Consider the following 16,866-nt stretch of genomic DNA (forward strand, 5'->3'; position numbering starts at 1 on the left):
AAGGAAACAAAAGGGAAACATACAGTCATGATAAACATCATATCAACAAATTAGTAGAGAAGAAGAAGAGACGCGGAAATAAAAAAAAATGCGCGACCCAAAATAAATAACAAATAGGAGTACTTAGTCGTTGACATCCACCCGAGCGCAGCCATACGGCTACAAAGGAAAGCTATTCCCCTAAAACATCCGACCAAAATAAATACCAGCAATAAAGGATATTGTGCTGGCGGAACGTGGTAACAGTGAGTAGCGTAGCGCCACTAAGGCAAGCATATAGGAGTGAAAAGAAAAGGAAACGTAAGTAAGAAAACATCAAAATGGCACGACAGTTGCAGCAAAGTAAAGAACAAAAAATAAGAGATAACAATGATTTGAACGAAGGCGTGCTAAATGACGGTTTCAGTGAAATGTGTGATGAGTTAGGTATGGAAAGAATCTAGATTAGATGTGGAAGCGATGTTGTCTGTTATGTCAATCCGTAATCTCATGGCTCTTGGTAGTGCGGATGAATTGACACCGAATGTATCACCTATATCCTTGCGAAACTGAGCTGATTACATAATCTTTTCAACGTGCGGGCTGAGACATCGAGGTGAAATGAACTTGTTCTATTCAAGTGTATGTACATATTTGTGAAATAGCGTTAGGAGAGTGAGGTGGCGGCGTGTGCTTTGGGATTGTGGCCAAAGATCGGTTTTAATCTGAGTGACGCTTGAACAGTAGTTGTAGTATCGTGAAATGAATCGCGCTTCCATGTTTTTGATAGATTCTAACGTGGTGATCATGTTATTGTGACAGGGAGACCAAATGAAAGAAGCAAATTCAAGTTGTGGACGAACAAAAGTGAGCTATGCTAGTTTTCGAATATCAGATGGTGGATTTCGGAGATTAATGACTTGGAGGCGACGGCGCATATGCATGAGATATCGAATGACATGAAAGATATGAAGAAACGCCAAGGTATTTGTAATGTGATACGTGAGAGAGTAGATCATTTTGAATACGGTATAAGTATAGCTAGACTTGATACTTTTTCGGGTGAAGGAGATGACTGCGGTGTTCGCGGGTCCCGGCAAGTAAGAAGCGATAAGAACGCTGCGTAGCACTTTATTGGGCAACAGCTGAGATGCGTTCTGCCGCGGCGCTCATGCAGGCGCTCGCTTTTGTAGAGCCACTGCTGACGTCATTTGGCGCGTCATCACGCGTCTCACGCGGTAGACACGAAACGCCGGCACACGTCTCTCTCGGCTCGCACAGAACGCCGGCACGCGTCACTTCCTCCACCGCAATTTGGAGAGTCACGATGGCTGGTATCGGTCAGGCGGCTTCCTGACTCGCTGAGGGTACCGCCTCGTAGGGCTGTTTCTGCTGACCACGGGTGCAGGGCTAGTTGCGGAGACAGCGGTTGATGAGGGTGGCGGACAATCTGAAATTTCTGGATGACAGATGTCGGTCTCCTCCCCCACCGCAAATGGTGACGGCGTGTTCGCAGCCGAGGCTCGTAGCAAATGGTCCTTGTGTCGCCTCCACATGCAGGATCCCTGGGGTGTCTGCACCTTGACCTCGTACGACACTGGCCCGGTGCGCTGCACGATAGTTGCTTTGAGCCACCTTGGTCCGCTCCTGAAATTGCGCACCAAAACCTGTTCATTCGCTTGAAACACAGTATGATCAGCACTTCGCAGCATCGTTTGCTGAAACTGGCTTGCTCCGACTGTACGCGACAGGGCGGGCTTTAAAGCGTCCAAACAAGTGCGCAGCTCACGACCAAGGAAAAAATAAGATGGTGTCTGAAGTGTCGTCGCATGCGGTGTGTTCCGATAGGCCATCAGGAACTTGGATAATGTTTCTTCAAGGCTTTCTGTGGCTGGGCCTTTGCGTAAGGCGTTTTTATGCGAAGCATACTACGTTAGCTACCACTTCAGCCCTTCACCGTGGTTATGCGCCTCCAAATCACGTGATACATGCGTCACACCACGTTACACGATCACGTCACGGCAGCGGAGAAACGGGGGCCCACCTCGCGCCGTCGCTGTGGTTGAGCGCCTCCAAATCACGTGATACATGACGTCACACCACGTGACACGATGACGTCACAACAGTGGAGAAACGGGGGCCCACCTCGCGCCGTCGCTGTGGTTGTGCGCCTCCAAATCACTAGATACATGACGTCACACCACGTGACACGATGACGTCACGACAGTGGAGAAACGGGGGCCCACCTCGCGCCGTCGCTGTGGTTGTGCGCCTCCAAATTACGCGACACGATGATGCTTCGCATTCTCCAGGCTTAACCCAAGTTAAGCCTCAGCCATTTTTACCGTCTGCACAAACCTTTCAGCCAGCCCATCGCTGCTCGGGTGATAGGCAGAAGTGAAAACTTGTCGAACGGCGTGCTCTTTCATGCACGCTTGGAGCTCGGATGAGGTGAACTGTGTGCCGTTATCACTTACAACAGTCTCCGGCGCGCCGTATCGAGCGAAGAAATCACGTAATCTTGCTATGGTGGCTTGCGCGGACGCACATGTCATGACGTACACCTCAGTCCATTTTGAATGCGCGTCCAATTTAATGGATACATACGTGTATTTAAATACTTTGTTGTGAGGTTCTGTGTATACATGCTGTGACTTTGTTTCCAGGGGCACTTTTTTGTCCTTTTATAAAGTTGTATCTTCGCATTTGTAATACTCGATTTTATCTTCGCACTTCTAATGTATATCTTTCACAACTCGTTTCTTCATTTGCTCGCAGTTGCGACTAAAATTTCGCTGCAATTACTCGCAATACATGACCGGTGACAGCTGCTGCTGCTGCTGCAGTACACTGGAACGAAGGACTGCGACACTGAGATTTCCCCTGGCCGTTGCATATGTACAAAAATGTAAAGGTTCTTGGGCGACAAAGATTCATAGCGTCACTGAGATTTTCCCCTGGCCGTTGCATGTGTACAAAAATGTAAAGGTTCTTGAACGACAAAGATTCATTAAAATATTCTTCTTGTACTTGCTGATTTCAGGGCCTTTTCGTTTCCCATATCAGCGGCATGCACTGCTTTGCTGCTTTCGGACTGATATAGTTCTAGACATCGTGTGCTACTTTATTTCCTTAGTGAATACGCAAGAACTTCCAAGCATTGGTATTAGTTATATCTGCCACGAATTTTAAGACATACGATTACATTCTTTTATTTAAAAAAATACATATTTCACTTGTCTAGAGATTGCGTAGCGTTATCTAATGCACAATGACAATGCAGTTATTGTTCTTGAGTTTGATCCGTCCACAAATTCTATGTGGTCACGCTGCAACATGAGCCCGCCACCCCCGAACAATAATTCTGGCTATGCCACTGGTGCGGATGGCTTGTCACTCCCTCCAAACGCTGCTGCTACTTCGCTCGCACGAGCGCGTCTCGCCGCCTTGTCCTCTGCTGACCCACCGTACCTGAGGGGGAGCGTTCTTGCATTGTACCAAGGCTGCCCCGAGGAAACCGCCATTTCCGTTCCTCAGGCGACCTAGCTGTAGGCGTTACACATAACAAGAATGCTTTAGTTCACGAGTGGCCCGACATCTATTCGCTTCGTTATTTTTTGCCTGCACTTTTCCTTGGTAGGACGTCATACAATCAGAAAAAAAAAGAATGCGATGTAAATGTCGACACCGTCACAGTATAGACCTTATGCTAAAGTGCTGCCATCTACCGGAAGAAAACCGAAACAAGCAAGCGACGCCATGTTGGGGGCTTGTGGTCATGGAGTGAACGTAGTTGCTTGGTGCGGACCGTGTACGATCGCTTTACTTTAAGTTTTTATTTTTATTTTATTTTAAGAGCTTTTGGTGGCTTTCGTCTTTTCTTCGGGCATGGAGAATGCAGACACGGATGGTACAGCCGTGACAGTTAGCCTCCTGCGCCCACTAGCTACTATGTTCCTCACGAAGTCATTTTCTGTGAAATGCTTTGAGCAGATGCGGGCAGTCGCAATGTTCAACGGGGAATCTCTCTTTATGGCGATTAGCCATGCTTTGCGCATATTCAGCTCATCTGGGATGCAGTGGAAAGACACCTGCAAAATAAAAACGCACAGTAAAATATGCTGCATAACTGCAAATAATTTTTTTTCTGCATTTGGCTCAATGCATGCTTTGCTAAACATCTTGTTTACATTGGAACTAAGAAGAGATTTTGTAGTTATGTTCTTCTGAAAACTGCTGCTTAATGAACAATTGCAAGATAACTGCAAGTGAGGTTAATTATCCGAAATAAGCCAGAACAACAATTAGTCGAGCATTAGGGACGATACGTTGTGAGCTGTTTTCAAATTTACATAAAGCCTAAAATGCCTGGTGACAGCATAGCCACCTAGTGGCTACGGCGTTGTGCTGCTGAGCCGAAGGACGTGGGTTCGATCCCGGCTGCGGCAGCCGTTTTTCTGATGGAGGCGAAAAACGAAAACGCCAGTATATCGAAGTTTCGGCACAGGTTACAGATCCCCAGGCAGTCAACATTAATCCGATGCCCTCCACTACTGCGCGCCTCATAGCCCACGTGTAGCTTCGGCGCGTAAAAATAATAATAATAAAGACAACCTGTACATCTGTGTTGCTCGCATTTATGCTCCCCAGGATTCGTATTCGGCAAAGTGATCGCCCGACCATGACTGGCGACGCTGCACTGTGGGTCATACCTTGGAAAATACGATCTTCACAAAATACGCGACGATCGAGCAGCCGACCACGAACGGTAAATGATCGATTTACGCTGCCTACTACGTGCGCAAGTCACTGACACGGGCTACGCGAATGTCCGTTGCGGATCCGTTCGCCTGTGACACTTCCCAAATTTAAGATTGCATAAGTCTTGCATAAAAGCAAACCGAAGGTTCAGGATAAAAAAAACGGGCACATGAACCCGAGCGGCAGACACAAAACTAATACCGCGTGAGAAACTACTAGCTAACCGACGTAGTGCGCCGTAACTGCTAGCAGGCAGGAGCGCTCCTCGGCAAATACAAGATGAGCAAACATCCGACTTATTAGCCTTTTTAGTTCTGTAAATGCTATTTGTGTTGCGACTTCGTCTACGATCTGATTGTTAACTCTCGAAAAGCACTCGACACCCGCAAGAGGCTTCCCCCTTACAAAAATGGATATCAACTTTCTTTAGAATTTGTATTAACATTCTATTGACTCTAGTAACCTTGTAGTAACTTTTACATTCTATCAACAATTGTTCATACAACGTTGATAGAAGTTACTTCTTTGTATGTACTCCTGTCAATAGAAAGTTACTAGAAAAGCTGGGTGCAGTTTGACACGTTGAGAGAAGTAAATGAACAAACTGCATGGTGTTCGAGGTGATTAACACTATCTTGTTCGCATAATCGTGACGACATCTTACCTGATTGCATGGTGGAATCTGTTGCAGCTAGTCAACAATTTCACTATATCGAAAAGCGACCAACATTATTCGCAGCAAATGCGTTTGGAATGTAATCAGGATATGGGAAAACGTTTTAAAACAAAAGATATATTCCATTTTAATACTTTATGTTCTTTACGGACTGCTGTGAGCAGAAATACTCTAGAAAGTGACAAAACATTTTTGGTCATGCGAATAGATGCCTCAAATCATGTACTGTAGGCGAACACTTCAAAGCTATGAAAACAACCTTGAACACGAAACAAACATTACACTCACATTCTCTTAGCCAAGCATATTCTATTAACATTCGTTGATAGGAAGTTCATAAAATTTCCTTACTGCTTTCTATGTACTGCTGTCACTAGAAACATACTATAGACACCGACAGAACGTTTTATATTGAGAATAAATGCCTAAATTAATTAAGTACTCTAGCCTAACATGTCAATGCAACTAAAGCAACCTTGAACACGAAACAAACATTTGCAGTCACATTTTCTTAGGGCATCAACATTTGTTGATAGAAAGTTCATACAATTTTCTTACTGCTTATATACTGCTGTCAATAGAAATATACTACGAACCGAGAAAGCATTTTGGTGATGCGAATAAACAAATAAAAGCCTAAAATAATCAAGTACTGTAGCCGACAACTTCAAACCGGCAACTTAACTAACCTTGAAGACGAAACAAAAATTTGCAATCACATTCCCATAGCCGAGCACGCTGTGGATTTTTAGAAATTTCAGTTCAATTTTCTCAATACTAGATTTACTGCTTTCGCATTTTCGAGTGCGGGGAAAAGGGCAAAGTTCATAAGAGAACATTTATCCCGAAATTCAGAAACGTGCCTTGAATTGAAGACATTTAGTGACAATTTTTCATTGTATAAAGTCTACGAAAAAAGTTACCAGCAAACGAAATAATTTTGGTACAAAGTGAATGAATTCATAGAATACTCAAGTATTATTGCCTCGCACTTCAAAAAATTAAAAGAACTTTAAGAAAAAATAGGAGCTAGTGACATATTGTGTTACATAAGCGCAATGATAACTTCGTTACAGCGAATCAGTTTCGCTGATGGCTCATTCTACACGAAAACAATGCTTTCTGCTGCGTATTCGTCCTTAAATTCTGTACTCAGGCAGTCATTAAACAGATTTAACATTTCAGAACTAACAAAGAATTTCAGCAGAGCTGTACAACAACTCTGCCAATTCGAAACACGTTGGTGTTGCTATTGTTGTAATTCTTGATAGGTCATATTTTAACGTGCAGTTGAACAGTGATGTACCGTACGACGGTGCTAAAACACACTAGCATTAAGAGCGTTTCGCTCTGAGGTTTCAGAGGGATTATTGTTGCGAGCTACAAAAAAATTCAAGTTTAGCATTGCACCGATGTGTTTCCACACTCATTGAATGACACGTTCTCGCTAGCCCAAATGGCGCCCAAATTATATCACCAGCTTCCTGAACCTGCACCGCAAGCACACTTTCCCTGCACACTGCCCGCCATGCAAAAGTGCCCGGTACACTATGCCACTCCACGTGGGAGCGCCCAATTTAAACCCTCGCACTACCCTCCTCCTCGAGCGACCAGCAATGGCTGATCGCACGGGACTGAAAAGCCCCGCGCGAAAAGGGCCGCACCGCTTCGCGCTCTGAGTAAATTCTGTGTAACGTGTGCAGGCTTACAGCTTCGAGAACTCAAGTTGCTTCGTTCCTCAGCGACTGTACATGCGAAATTTCAGGCAAGGCAATATTAATTTTTATTCATGTTCAGCGGCCGATACTATAAAGAGAAGTATAGAGAAACAAAACAGGTAACAGCGGCCCGCTGTACTCAACTGCGGTAACAAGGGCTTTGCATGAGGAAGGTGCACGGCAATTGGAGCACTATAAGCCCTCATTCTTGACTTGTTACATTTTTCGGTAGTACTGAGCCACGGAGGAGCTTCCAGTATGGAAAAAGCTAGGGTGAGAGCAGCCCCCACTTTGAGCACCGCTAAAGCACAGGCGCAGTGCCTCTTCCGCATCTTCACTTGCATCTCCTTCAACGAAAACACGGTACGAAGCTGTGGCGAGGGAAAACGTGGTGAAAGCTGTATTTTCTATCTTCCCGTAATGCAATCACTAAGGAATCCTGGAATAAAGTGTTGGGTTTTAACGTAGTCATACGGAGTAGACGCGCGAAAGCATGTGTTCATTCTTCGCCTTTTCTTACTGCCATCAGCGGACGTGAGGCCGAGCCGAGGACAGCATAAGGCAGAGGCAAAAAGCAATCAAGGAAGCACACAAAAAGACTACGGTAGCGCGACTGTCGGCGGGGCTCGCTCGAGCAAAGAGCGTGCAAGGTGTCCAATGACGTGATATAAACACACACAAAACAGAGGCGATGCTGCAGCGCAGCCTTGAAAGTTTCTCGCGTCACGCTAGAGCGGCGTGCGAACGCTCGTGTTCCCTAGGTACACACACGTACACTAAATCGCATGAGCCAAGCTGTGTAGAGTACGCTAAGCCACACAATATGCGAAAATAAAAACCGAAACCAGTAGCGTTTGGCAACATCATCATCATTCCTTATTCTGCGACGCAGTTACGGGGAGCTGAGTTATAGCCTTAGAACTAGGCAGACAGTGCAGCCGTGCAGCGGCTGCGGCTTTCCTGGCCCCAGATGCGTCGCCTGTAGCTGCCCGGCATGCTGCCCGGTTTTCCAAGCTTTCGTTCGCAGCGCCGCCAGAAACAGATGGTTGTGAGTAGACGCATTTTTTCACCGCAATCATTCCAATTTGCTGACTTTGTAATTGAAACAAAATATTTTGTCGTTTAATGCAACAAGTTTGTGGCAAAAAGGGCTTTATCAATTCTTTTTTTAACGCGTGTAAAGTTAGGCGACATTAGCGCCACCTTTCCGTTCGCTGGCGGCGGATTGCGAGTCTCATGTTGGCCGCGCGCTACACTATCTTTTTTAGGACGCTGAAACGACTCTGTTGGCGGGGTGCGACGGTTGTGATGTGGGTGCGTTTCTTCAGTTTGTTTGTGTTAAATGTGCGGCCTCGTTAGTGTTGTCGTAGTGTGACTGAACTCGGAAGGTGACAGATGGCTCCAGTGCTGCGGAAGACGTTCTTACGCGCACGCAGTGCTCAAAAACTGCTCTGACGTACTGCACGCAACCACGCCGAGAGCGGCCGGCGCCCGATGCCCGATAGAAGAAACGGCTTGCCGTGAACGTTGACAAATGTAAGTACAGAACTGGAAAGTGACTTCTGCGATGTGTCGGGGGTATGACTGAGGGCTGCGAATGCATTTGGGTTGGTCTTCGCGTCTTGTTCGCAGTGAGGTGCAAAATGCGGGCACCACGCGATCGTTTGCAGAGAGAAGGTGTTCTGACACGCTCGCTTGCCAACTATGCAACTTCTAACCCGCCGCCTCACGCTGTTTGCGTCAGCTCCTCGGCGCAGGAGTTATGTGATGGAATTTGGTTGCACGCCGAGAACTATGGGGTGCTGCTTGATTCGTTATTCCGACTGAACAGGAGCAGCGCGTGAAAAGGAGACCATAAGAACGAAAAGTGCTTGTAGCGGCGTGCGTCTTTTGATTCTGCTGCCTGAGTGTTTACTGGATAAGGAGCATTGCCCGTTCTACGTCGCAGTCACATCAAGTGCTGTGTTTCTTGATAGTTCTGGTCAACGAAACGACGATTAAAAATAGCAGAACCATTCCATTGCAGTGCAGCTGAGGTAATCGCACAATGGAAGGTTTGTTGTCATTTTATTTTTTACGTTCACTACATTTATGTCATTCCCCCATTTTCAGTCTGAAGCGATAAAAGTATAACGTGATTCGCGAATAATAGCTTTAAGAAAAGTATGACAAGCTTTGTAAACCATTTTTTTGCTAACTATTGGAGGCATAGGTAATTAATAATTAGCCTCCACTCATGAACACATTGGACTGAACAGCTAGAGGTTTTAATGGGATGTGGCTTCTGTGATGTTTATGAAAGCATGGCTCTAATGCAGCCTTTCTTCAAATGCACCCGCAGTCAAGCCCTGTACAGCTGCTCCACCGGCATCATCACGCTACTTTTGCACCAGCTTTCATCTGTCATCGAGCCAATGCTACCTCAACCAGAGGCAAATGACATCAAGACCTGCTGGTTCAGCCTATCAGCCATTGATATCAAGCATGTGCCACTTGTAAAAGGATAGGTAGACAAGTGGGTATATTTTCCTTGTCTTTTTTAGCCTGCCAAAAATCTTCTGGTCCAGGCTCCCTCTCTCTTTCATTTTTTTTTCTTTTAAGAGAGGACCAAGAGAAAGGGAAAAGATATTGCGGGCATCATGAAAGCACTCCCCTAGTCAAGTGCATTGTGTTATAGTGTGAAATGCTTTTTGTTTTTTCCCTCATGCCTCTCGTGCTTGGAAATCTTGACCACAGTATAGACCAAATTAAAACAATTATCTGCTTCATGACCTTTATACAGCAGTCTAAAAGCAGCAAATAAATTTTATAGGTTTACTTCAGCAGTACCTACCTCTTACAAGGTATGGCATGTTTGAAGTGAACCAGTGATGTGATAGGCATGGCCTAACGGGCAATGCATAATTGAATATTGGCATTCAAGTGGAGCACTCTGCTTTAGAAGCATATTTGTTGCTAGCATCAATAATTGATACCTTACCAGGTTATCCTTGCATTACATGAAACCCTGCAAAGCTTATATTTTAGCTGTACAGAAGAAAGGTGCTTATTCGATGTCATGAGCATTGCTGAGGTTTTCTTTCACACTCCCTTTGTCACAACTGACTGCACTGTACAGTTGAAATGCATTTGGAATTGAGTATTGGTGCATTGTTTTTTTTTATTCATGCCGACGTTCAGTTACTGATTGCATTACACTAGCTGAGCCTAAGTCAACAAATATTGCTGTGACATTAACAAGACCCCTGGCTTTACTTGAACCGATGCATTTGATGTTCCCTTTCTCCCGTGCCATCAAGGTTTGTAATAAGCTGTGTAAATAACTTATTTTCTTTCTCGAGGTATTTATTGCTGCAATTAGTGACAAGTAATTTCCTAAAGAACAACCTAAGTGCACATTTTTATCTTCTTTGGAACACTTTTTTGCTTGTTTCCCTTGTATTCTTAACTTAAACAGATATGAGCAGGCCTCAGCACTAGAGGGATGTGCTGCGGGACAAATAAAAAACTACCAGTCCAGCTGCTCCCTTAGGGGCACGTTTCTGAGGCTTTTATCGCTTGTAGTTCTATGCAGCTTTACTTACAAGTATTGTATCTGACGCAGTGTGTGCCTTAATATTTTGATTCATTTGCTTTAGAGTGTGCCACTCTTGCCCTGACGAACTTGCTCACCTTTGTACTCTTTGTTCATACATTTTCCCCTAACACCTGGTATAGCTCCAAATGATACATTATCTACAGCAACATGTGCATTATATTGCAATGTCTTTGTGCCATCACTTTTGAAAACAAAATCTGCCTGAATTTTTGTGCAGACAAATCAGAAACACAAAATAATTTTTATATTTTATGGCCTGCATGTTATCTTCATATGACTGGAATGGCTAAATATCTCTTCGTGGTAGCCTAATTTGGTCATCATCATCATCAGCCTGACTACACCCACTGCAGGGCAAAGGCCTCTCCCATGTCTCTCCAATTAACCCTGTCCTTTGTCACTTGCCGCCACTGTATCCCCGCAAACTTCTTAATCTCATCCGACCACCTAACTTTCTGCCGTCCCCTGCTGCGTTTGCTTTCTCTTGGAATCCACTCCGTTACCCTTAAGGACCAGCGGTTATCTTGCCTTCGCATTACATGCCCTGCCCAAGCCCATTTCTTCTTCTTGATTTCAACTAAGATGTCATTAACCCGCGTTTCTTCCCTCACCCACTCCGCCCTCTTCCGATCTCTTAACGTTACACCTATCATTTTCCTTTCCATAGCTCGCTGCGTTGTTATTAACTTAAGCTGAACCCTCTTTGTTAGCCTTCACGTTTCTGCCCCATAGGTGAGTACCGGTAGGATACAGCTGTTGTATACTTTTCTCTACAGGGATATTGGTAAGCTACCATTCATGATCTGAGAGAATCTGCTATATGCGCTCCACCCCATTCTTATTCTTCTAGTTATTTCCCTCTCATGATCCGGATCTGCGGTCACTACCTGCCCTAAGTAGACATATTCTCTTACTACTTCCAGCACCTCGCTACCAATGGCGAACTGCTGTTCCCTTGCTAGGCTGTTGAACATTACTTTGGTTTTCTACATGTTAATTCTTAGCCCCACCGTTCTGCTCTGCCTGTCTAACTGGTTGATCATGCTTTGCAGTTCTTGTCCTGAGTGGCTTAGCAAGGCAATGTCATCAGCGAATAGCAAATTACTCAGGTATTCTCCATTAACTCTTATCCCTAACTGTTCCCATTCCAGTCCCCGGAATACCTCCTGTAAGCAGGCATTGAAGAGCATTGGCGAGATCATGTCTCCCTGCCTGACACCTTTCCGTATTGGAATTTTATTGCTGACTTTATGGAGAACTATAGTAGCTGTGCAATCGTTATAAATATCTTCCAATATTTTCACATAACACTCTTCCACACCCTGATTCCGCAATGCCTGCATGACAGCTGAGGTTTCCACTGAGTCAAATGCTTTCTCGTAATCAATGAAGGCTATATATAGGGGTTGGTTATATTCTGCGCATTTCTCTATCACCTGATTGATAGTGTGAATGTGGTCTATTGTCGAGTATCCTTTACGAAAGCCTGCCTGATCATTTGGTTGACTAAAGTCCAAGGTTGTCCTGACTCTATTAGCGAATACCTTAGTAAATACCTTGTAGGCAACGGACAATAAGCTGATTGGTCTGTAATTCTTCAAGTCCTTGACGTCTCCTTTCTTATGAATTGAGATAATGTTAGCGTTCTTCCAAGCTGCTGGTACTCTCGAGGTCACAAGGCACTGCGTATACAGGGTGGCTAGTTTTTGTAGCACAATCTCTCCTCCGTACTTCAACAAATCTGCTGTTACCTGATCCTCACCAGCTGCTTTCCCTTTTTGCATTGCTCCTAAGGCTTTCTTTACTTCCTCCTTCGTTACTGGCAGGATGTCCCATTGCTGTGCTCGACTGCCTCCCTCAGTAACTTGATGATTACATTCGCTACTGTATAGATTTGTGTAGAATTCTTCGGCTAATTCAACTATCTTATCCATATTGCTGATGACATTGCCCTGTTTGTCTTTTAGCGCATACATCTGGTTTTTACCTATGCCCAGTTTTCTCCTCACTGATTTTAGGCTACCTCCGTTCTTTAGAGCATGCTCGATTTTCTCCACGTTAAACTTTCTTATGTCGGCTACCTTGCGCTTATTTATTAACTTCGATAGATCTGCTAGTTCTATCCTGTCTGTGGAGTTAGAAGTCCTCATGCTTTGGCGTTTCTTAATCAGATCTTTAGTCTCCTGAGATAGCTTGCTGGTATCCTGTCGAACCATCCTACCACCTACTTCTGCGGCGCACTCTGTAACGATAGCTGTAAGATTATCATTCATTGTTTCAACACTGCGGTAGTCTTCTTCAGTTAAAGCGGAAAATCTGTTTTGCAGCGACAGTCTGAATTCCTCTACCTTCCCTCTTAATGCTAACTCGTTAATAGCCTTTTGCTTCACCAGTTTCCTCCGTTCCCTCTTCAAATCTAAGCTAACACGAGACCTTACCATTCTGTGGTCGCTACAACGGACCTTACCGAGGACCTCCACATCCTCTACGATGCCAGGGTGTGCACACAGTATGAAGTCTATTTCATGTTTAGTCTCACCATTGGGGCTCTTCCACGTCCACTTCCTGTTTGCTCGTTTGCGGAAGAAGGTATTCATAATCCGTAAACTATTTCTATCTGCGAACTCTACTAATAACTCTCCCCTACTGTTCCTAGAACCTATGCCATAGTCACCTACCGCCTTGTCTCGAGCCTGCCTAATTAGGTGTAACACGTTAATGTCAGTTCCTGTGAATATCATTCAGTCTTCGAATGTGGGGGCAGAATTGAACACAACAGCATGTTATAGCTTTTTCTTGTTCAAGGACGCATTACATTTAGTTCTAGTCTTGTGACTGCTGCTTATGCTATTACTCAGCAGCCTTATCAAACTCACTCGGAGTGCTGCATTTTAGTGCACATTTAACTGATTGTTGCTGCTCCGTGTTTGATTCTATTAGAAGTTACTATAACTGTATACTTTGAATGTTTTCTTGTGCAGTTCTCTTGCTGCTGCATTCTGCCATGGAGAAGGCTACCTGTTCGTGCACACGTCTCATCACTAGGACGCTACCTCTTCCACTGGTGATGCAGACAAGTAACGACAGGGTTAATGAGAGGCATGGGAGAGGCCTTTGCCCTGCAGTGGGCATAGTCAGGCTGATGATGATGATGAACAACAAGCAGGCTGCCTGATATTGAGGACAAATGTCAGGATAGTGCACCAACAAAGTCGCTTAAGCATTTCTGTGCTGATGCATTTTTATTAAAATCAGCTCATAGCTTAATATCTACATCCATGGGGACATTTAGCATATGTTTGGCATTTGTTTGACTTTTAATTCGCTAGTGTTTGCAGCCTTTAATGTTGGTCTTATGACAGTGTAAGCATTGTTTCACTGTGTGGGATTTTTTAGCTGTTTTGGAGAGATGTGTGTGTGTGCATGCAGTTTTTTTCCACGGGTTTGTTATGTGGCTCATGGAACTTTCATGTTACAGAAGAAATTATTTCGTTTCTGTGTTGTACAGGAAAGTGAGCAGTATTTATATGCACCAGGTGTTTCAGGGAAGAATAAGTAGTTTTCAAAAATATGGCTTTTGCTGCATAATATTACCAGTGTTAGCAGACACCAGAAAGCCGGTGAGGTGTATTTAGTAAGCTGGTTAACTAATTTCTGATAATTAACTTTTTAACTAACACAGGTTTGCAACTGGTTGCAGTTAGAGACTTTTAGCCAGTTGTTCGTAGTAGCCATATCAGTTTCTGGAATGTACAAAACATGATTACTTTCGCCGCTGTGGCTCGACAAAATTTGGCTGCATCGTGCGAAAATACATGCGCTTTTGAAAGCACACAGGGAAAGAAACCCCTCCAGTGCATGTAACTGCTACAAATCTCTAATGGCAACTAGACGCCTAACTCTGATAGTGAAGGAATCATATTCTTAGCAGTAAGAAACACACATAACACCAAGACACACACACACACAGGACACCCGCTAGACTTCAACTATCTTTACTGGACACTTGTACAACATAAATATGTATCACTGAGCACACGCAGGTGCCTCGTCATCCGCAACAGGTCTAACTACGCCCTGCCCTCTCCTGCAAGGCATACGGTTGCGCCGATAAACAATCTCTTTTTCTGCCAACACCAGGGAGGGAGTGCTTACACATGTCACCCGCCTCTTGAATACGAAAGACTTCGATAATTTTTCTTTCTTTTTTCTCGGCTCCCAGGCCTTTCGTATTCAAGAGGCGGGTGACGTGTGTAAGCACTCCCTCCCTGGCATTGGCAGAAAAAGGGATTGTTTATCGGCGCAACCGTATGCCTTGGAGGAGAGGGGAGGGCGTAGTTAGACCTGATGCCGATGACGAGGCACCTGTGTGTGCTCAGTGATACATATTTATGTCGTACAAGTGTCCAGTACAGATAGTTGAAGTCTAGCGGGTGTCCTGTGTGTGTGCGTCTTGGTGTTGTGTGTGTTCTTACCGCTAAGAGTATGATTCCTTCAAGCCGTTACCAACTAGCCCAACTTAATGTTTTAACAAAGTTTCTGATAGTGAAAAGGTTCATTAATAAAAATTAGCTAACCAGCTTATTACGTAAGACTTCACAAGTTTTCTGGTGCCTGCCAACACTGGTAATACTATGATGAAAAAGCCATACATTCATCTCAAAATACCTGTTTTTTGAAAATTACTTAGTCTTCCCTGAAACACCTCGTATATATGTAAGAAAAACCTAACGGGATTTAATTGACGATGTTTTGGTTGGAGGGCCAGTCGTTTTCAAGTGTACTACAGCATTTGAAGCGCACAGCTTTTGTTTCGAATGCTATACTATACTCGAAAAAGGCTGGTCCTCCAGCCGAAACATCGTGAATTAAAACCTGTTATGTTTTTCAATTGCTGTGTGTCAGTCACTGTTACTCAGAGGGAACTGAGGGGAAGCGTGCCGAAGGCAATATTCTGTTCCTCTATTGTTCTCCAGAAAATATTTTGATGCATCATGCATGTGTTGTAGCGCGTATGTACACTTGTGCACAATAAATGTAATAATTTGCATTTTGCTTCTATTATTCTTTAAGCACTCCAGGATAGTGTTCACAAAATGATTTTGAAGTGATAAAACTATGTTGGTAAAAGTGTTGTACTGTGTAGTTAACATACACTTTTCCAAAAGTTGATGTAGGAATTATACTTTCTTCGTACTTGAGTCTTTTGAATAACGGTGGCCAATTGTCGGAAGACCGTTGATAGGGTGTTAGTAGACATTGTCGGTATGTGGTTGATAAGAAGTGCAAAGACTTTCTATGTACTCGAGTCTTTTGGATAACGGTGGCCAATTGTCGGAAGACCGTCAATAGGGTGTTGGTAGACATTGTCGGTATGTGGTTGATAAGAAGTGTAAAGACTTTCTATGTACTTGAGTCTTTTGGATAACGGTGGCCAATTGTCGGAAGACCGTTAATAGGGTGTTGGTAGACATTGTCAGTAAGGGGTCAGTAGGAAGTGTATACAAACTCGATAAGGGGATGATAGGAAGTATAAAGACGTTCTATGTACTTGAATCTTTTGGATAACGGTGGCCAATTGTCGGAAGACCGTTAATAGGGTGTTGGTAGACATTGTCGGTAAGGGGTCAGTAGGAAGTGTATACAAACTCGATAAGGGGATGATAGGAAGTATAAAGACTTTCTATGTACTTGAGTCTTTTGGATATCGGTGGCCAATTGTCGGAAGACGGTTGATAGGTTGTTACTACAATGTACAAAGGCGTTTAAAAGACTTTCTATTCAATGTTGATAGGTTCTATTAACAATTGTCGAAAGCCTTTCTAAAGAATGTTACTAAAAATTTTTGTAAGGGCCTGCTGCCTCGCATCGTGCTCCAGGCGCGAAATAAAAAAAAGTGCACGAAGCTAGCACTCTTACCTTGTTTCCTTGGTTATCCGTGAGTCCTCTTTGTGTACAGCAAGGTACAGAGTAATATTTGGGCATCTTGGACGACGATAAATGCCAGCGTGCGCGTCGCTATTCCCGCACTGCCATATAATGCGGTATCCGTAAGCCCCCAACATGGCGGAAACGCGCGCGGTCAACGCAAGGGGGCGCCAGTTTTTGCATAAGGTCTATAGCGGACACAAGCT

At 44.3% G+C, this 16,866-nt stretch overlaps 1 long non-coding RNA gene and 1 pseudogene across 1 annotated transcript; both read left to right on the plus strand.

The window, feature by feature from the left end:
* Window positions 1-16,866, plus strand: part of LOC149329168 (uncharacterized) — a 57,663-nt pseudogene that overhangs the window by 18,435 nt on the left and 22,362 nt on the right.
* LOC149329169 (uncharacterized) lies at window positions 8,419-14,693 on the plus strand. Its single transcript, XR_016285549.1, has 3 exons — window positions 8,419-8,670; window positions 9,476-9,649; window positions 13,714-14,693. It is a non-coding gene; the product is annotated as an uncharacterized LOC149329169 (long non-coding RNA).

The sequence above is a fragment of the Amblyomma mixtum genome, chromosome 9 (assembly GCF_055824585.1).
Source record: "Amblyomma mixtum isolate Tamu chromosome 9, ASM5582458v1, whole genome shotgun sequence".
Lineage (NCBI taxonomy): Eukaryota > Metazoa > Arthropoda > Arachnida > Ixodida > Ixodidae > Amblyomma > Amblyomma mixtum.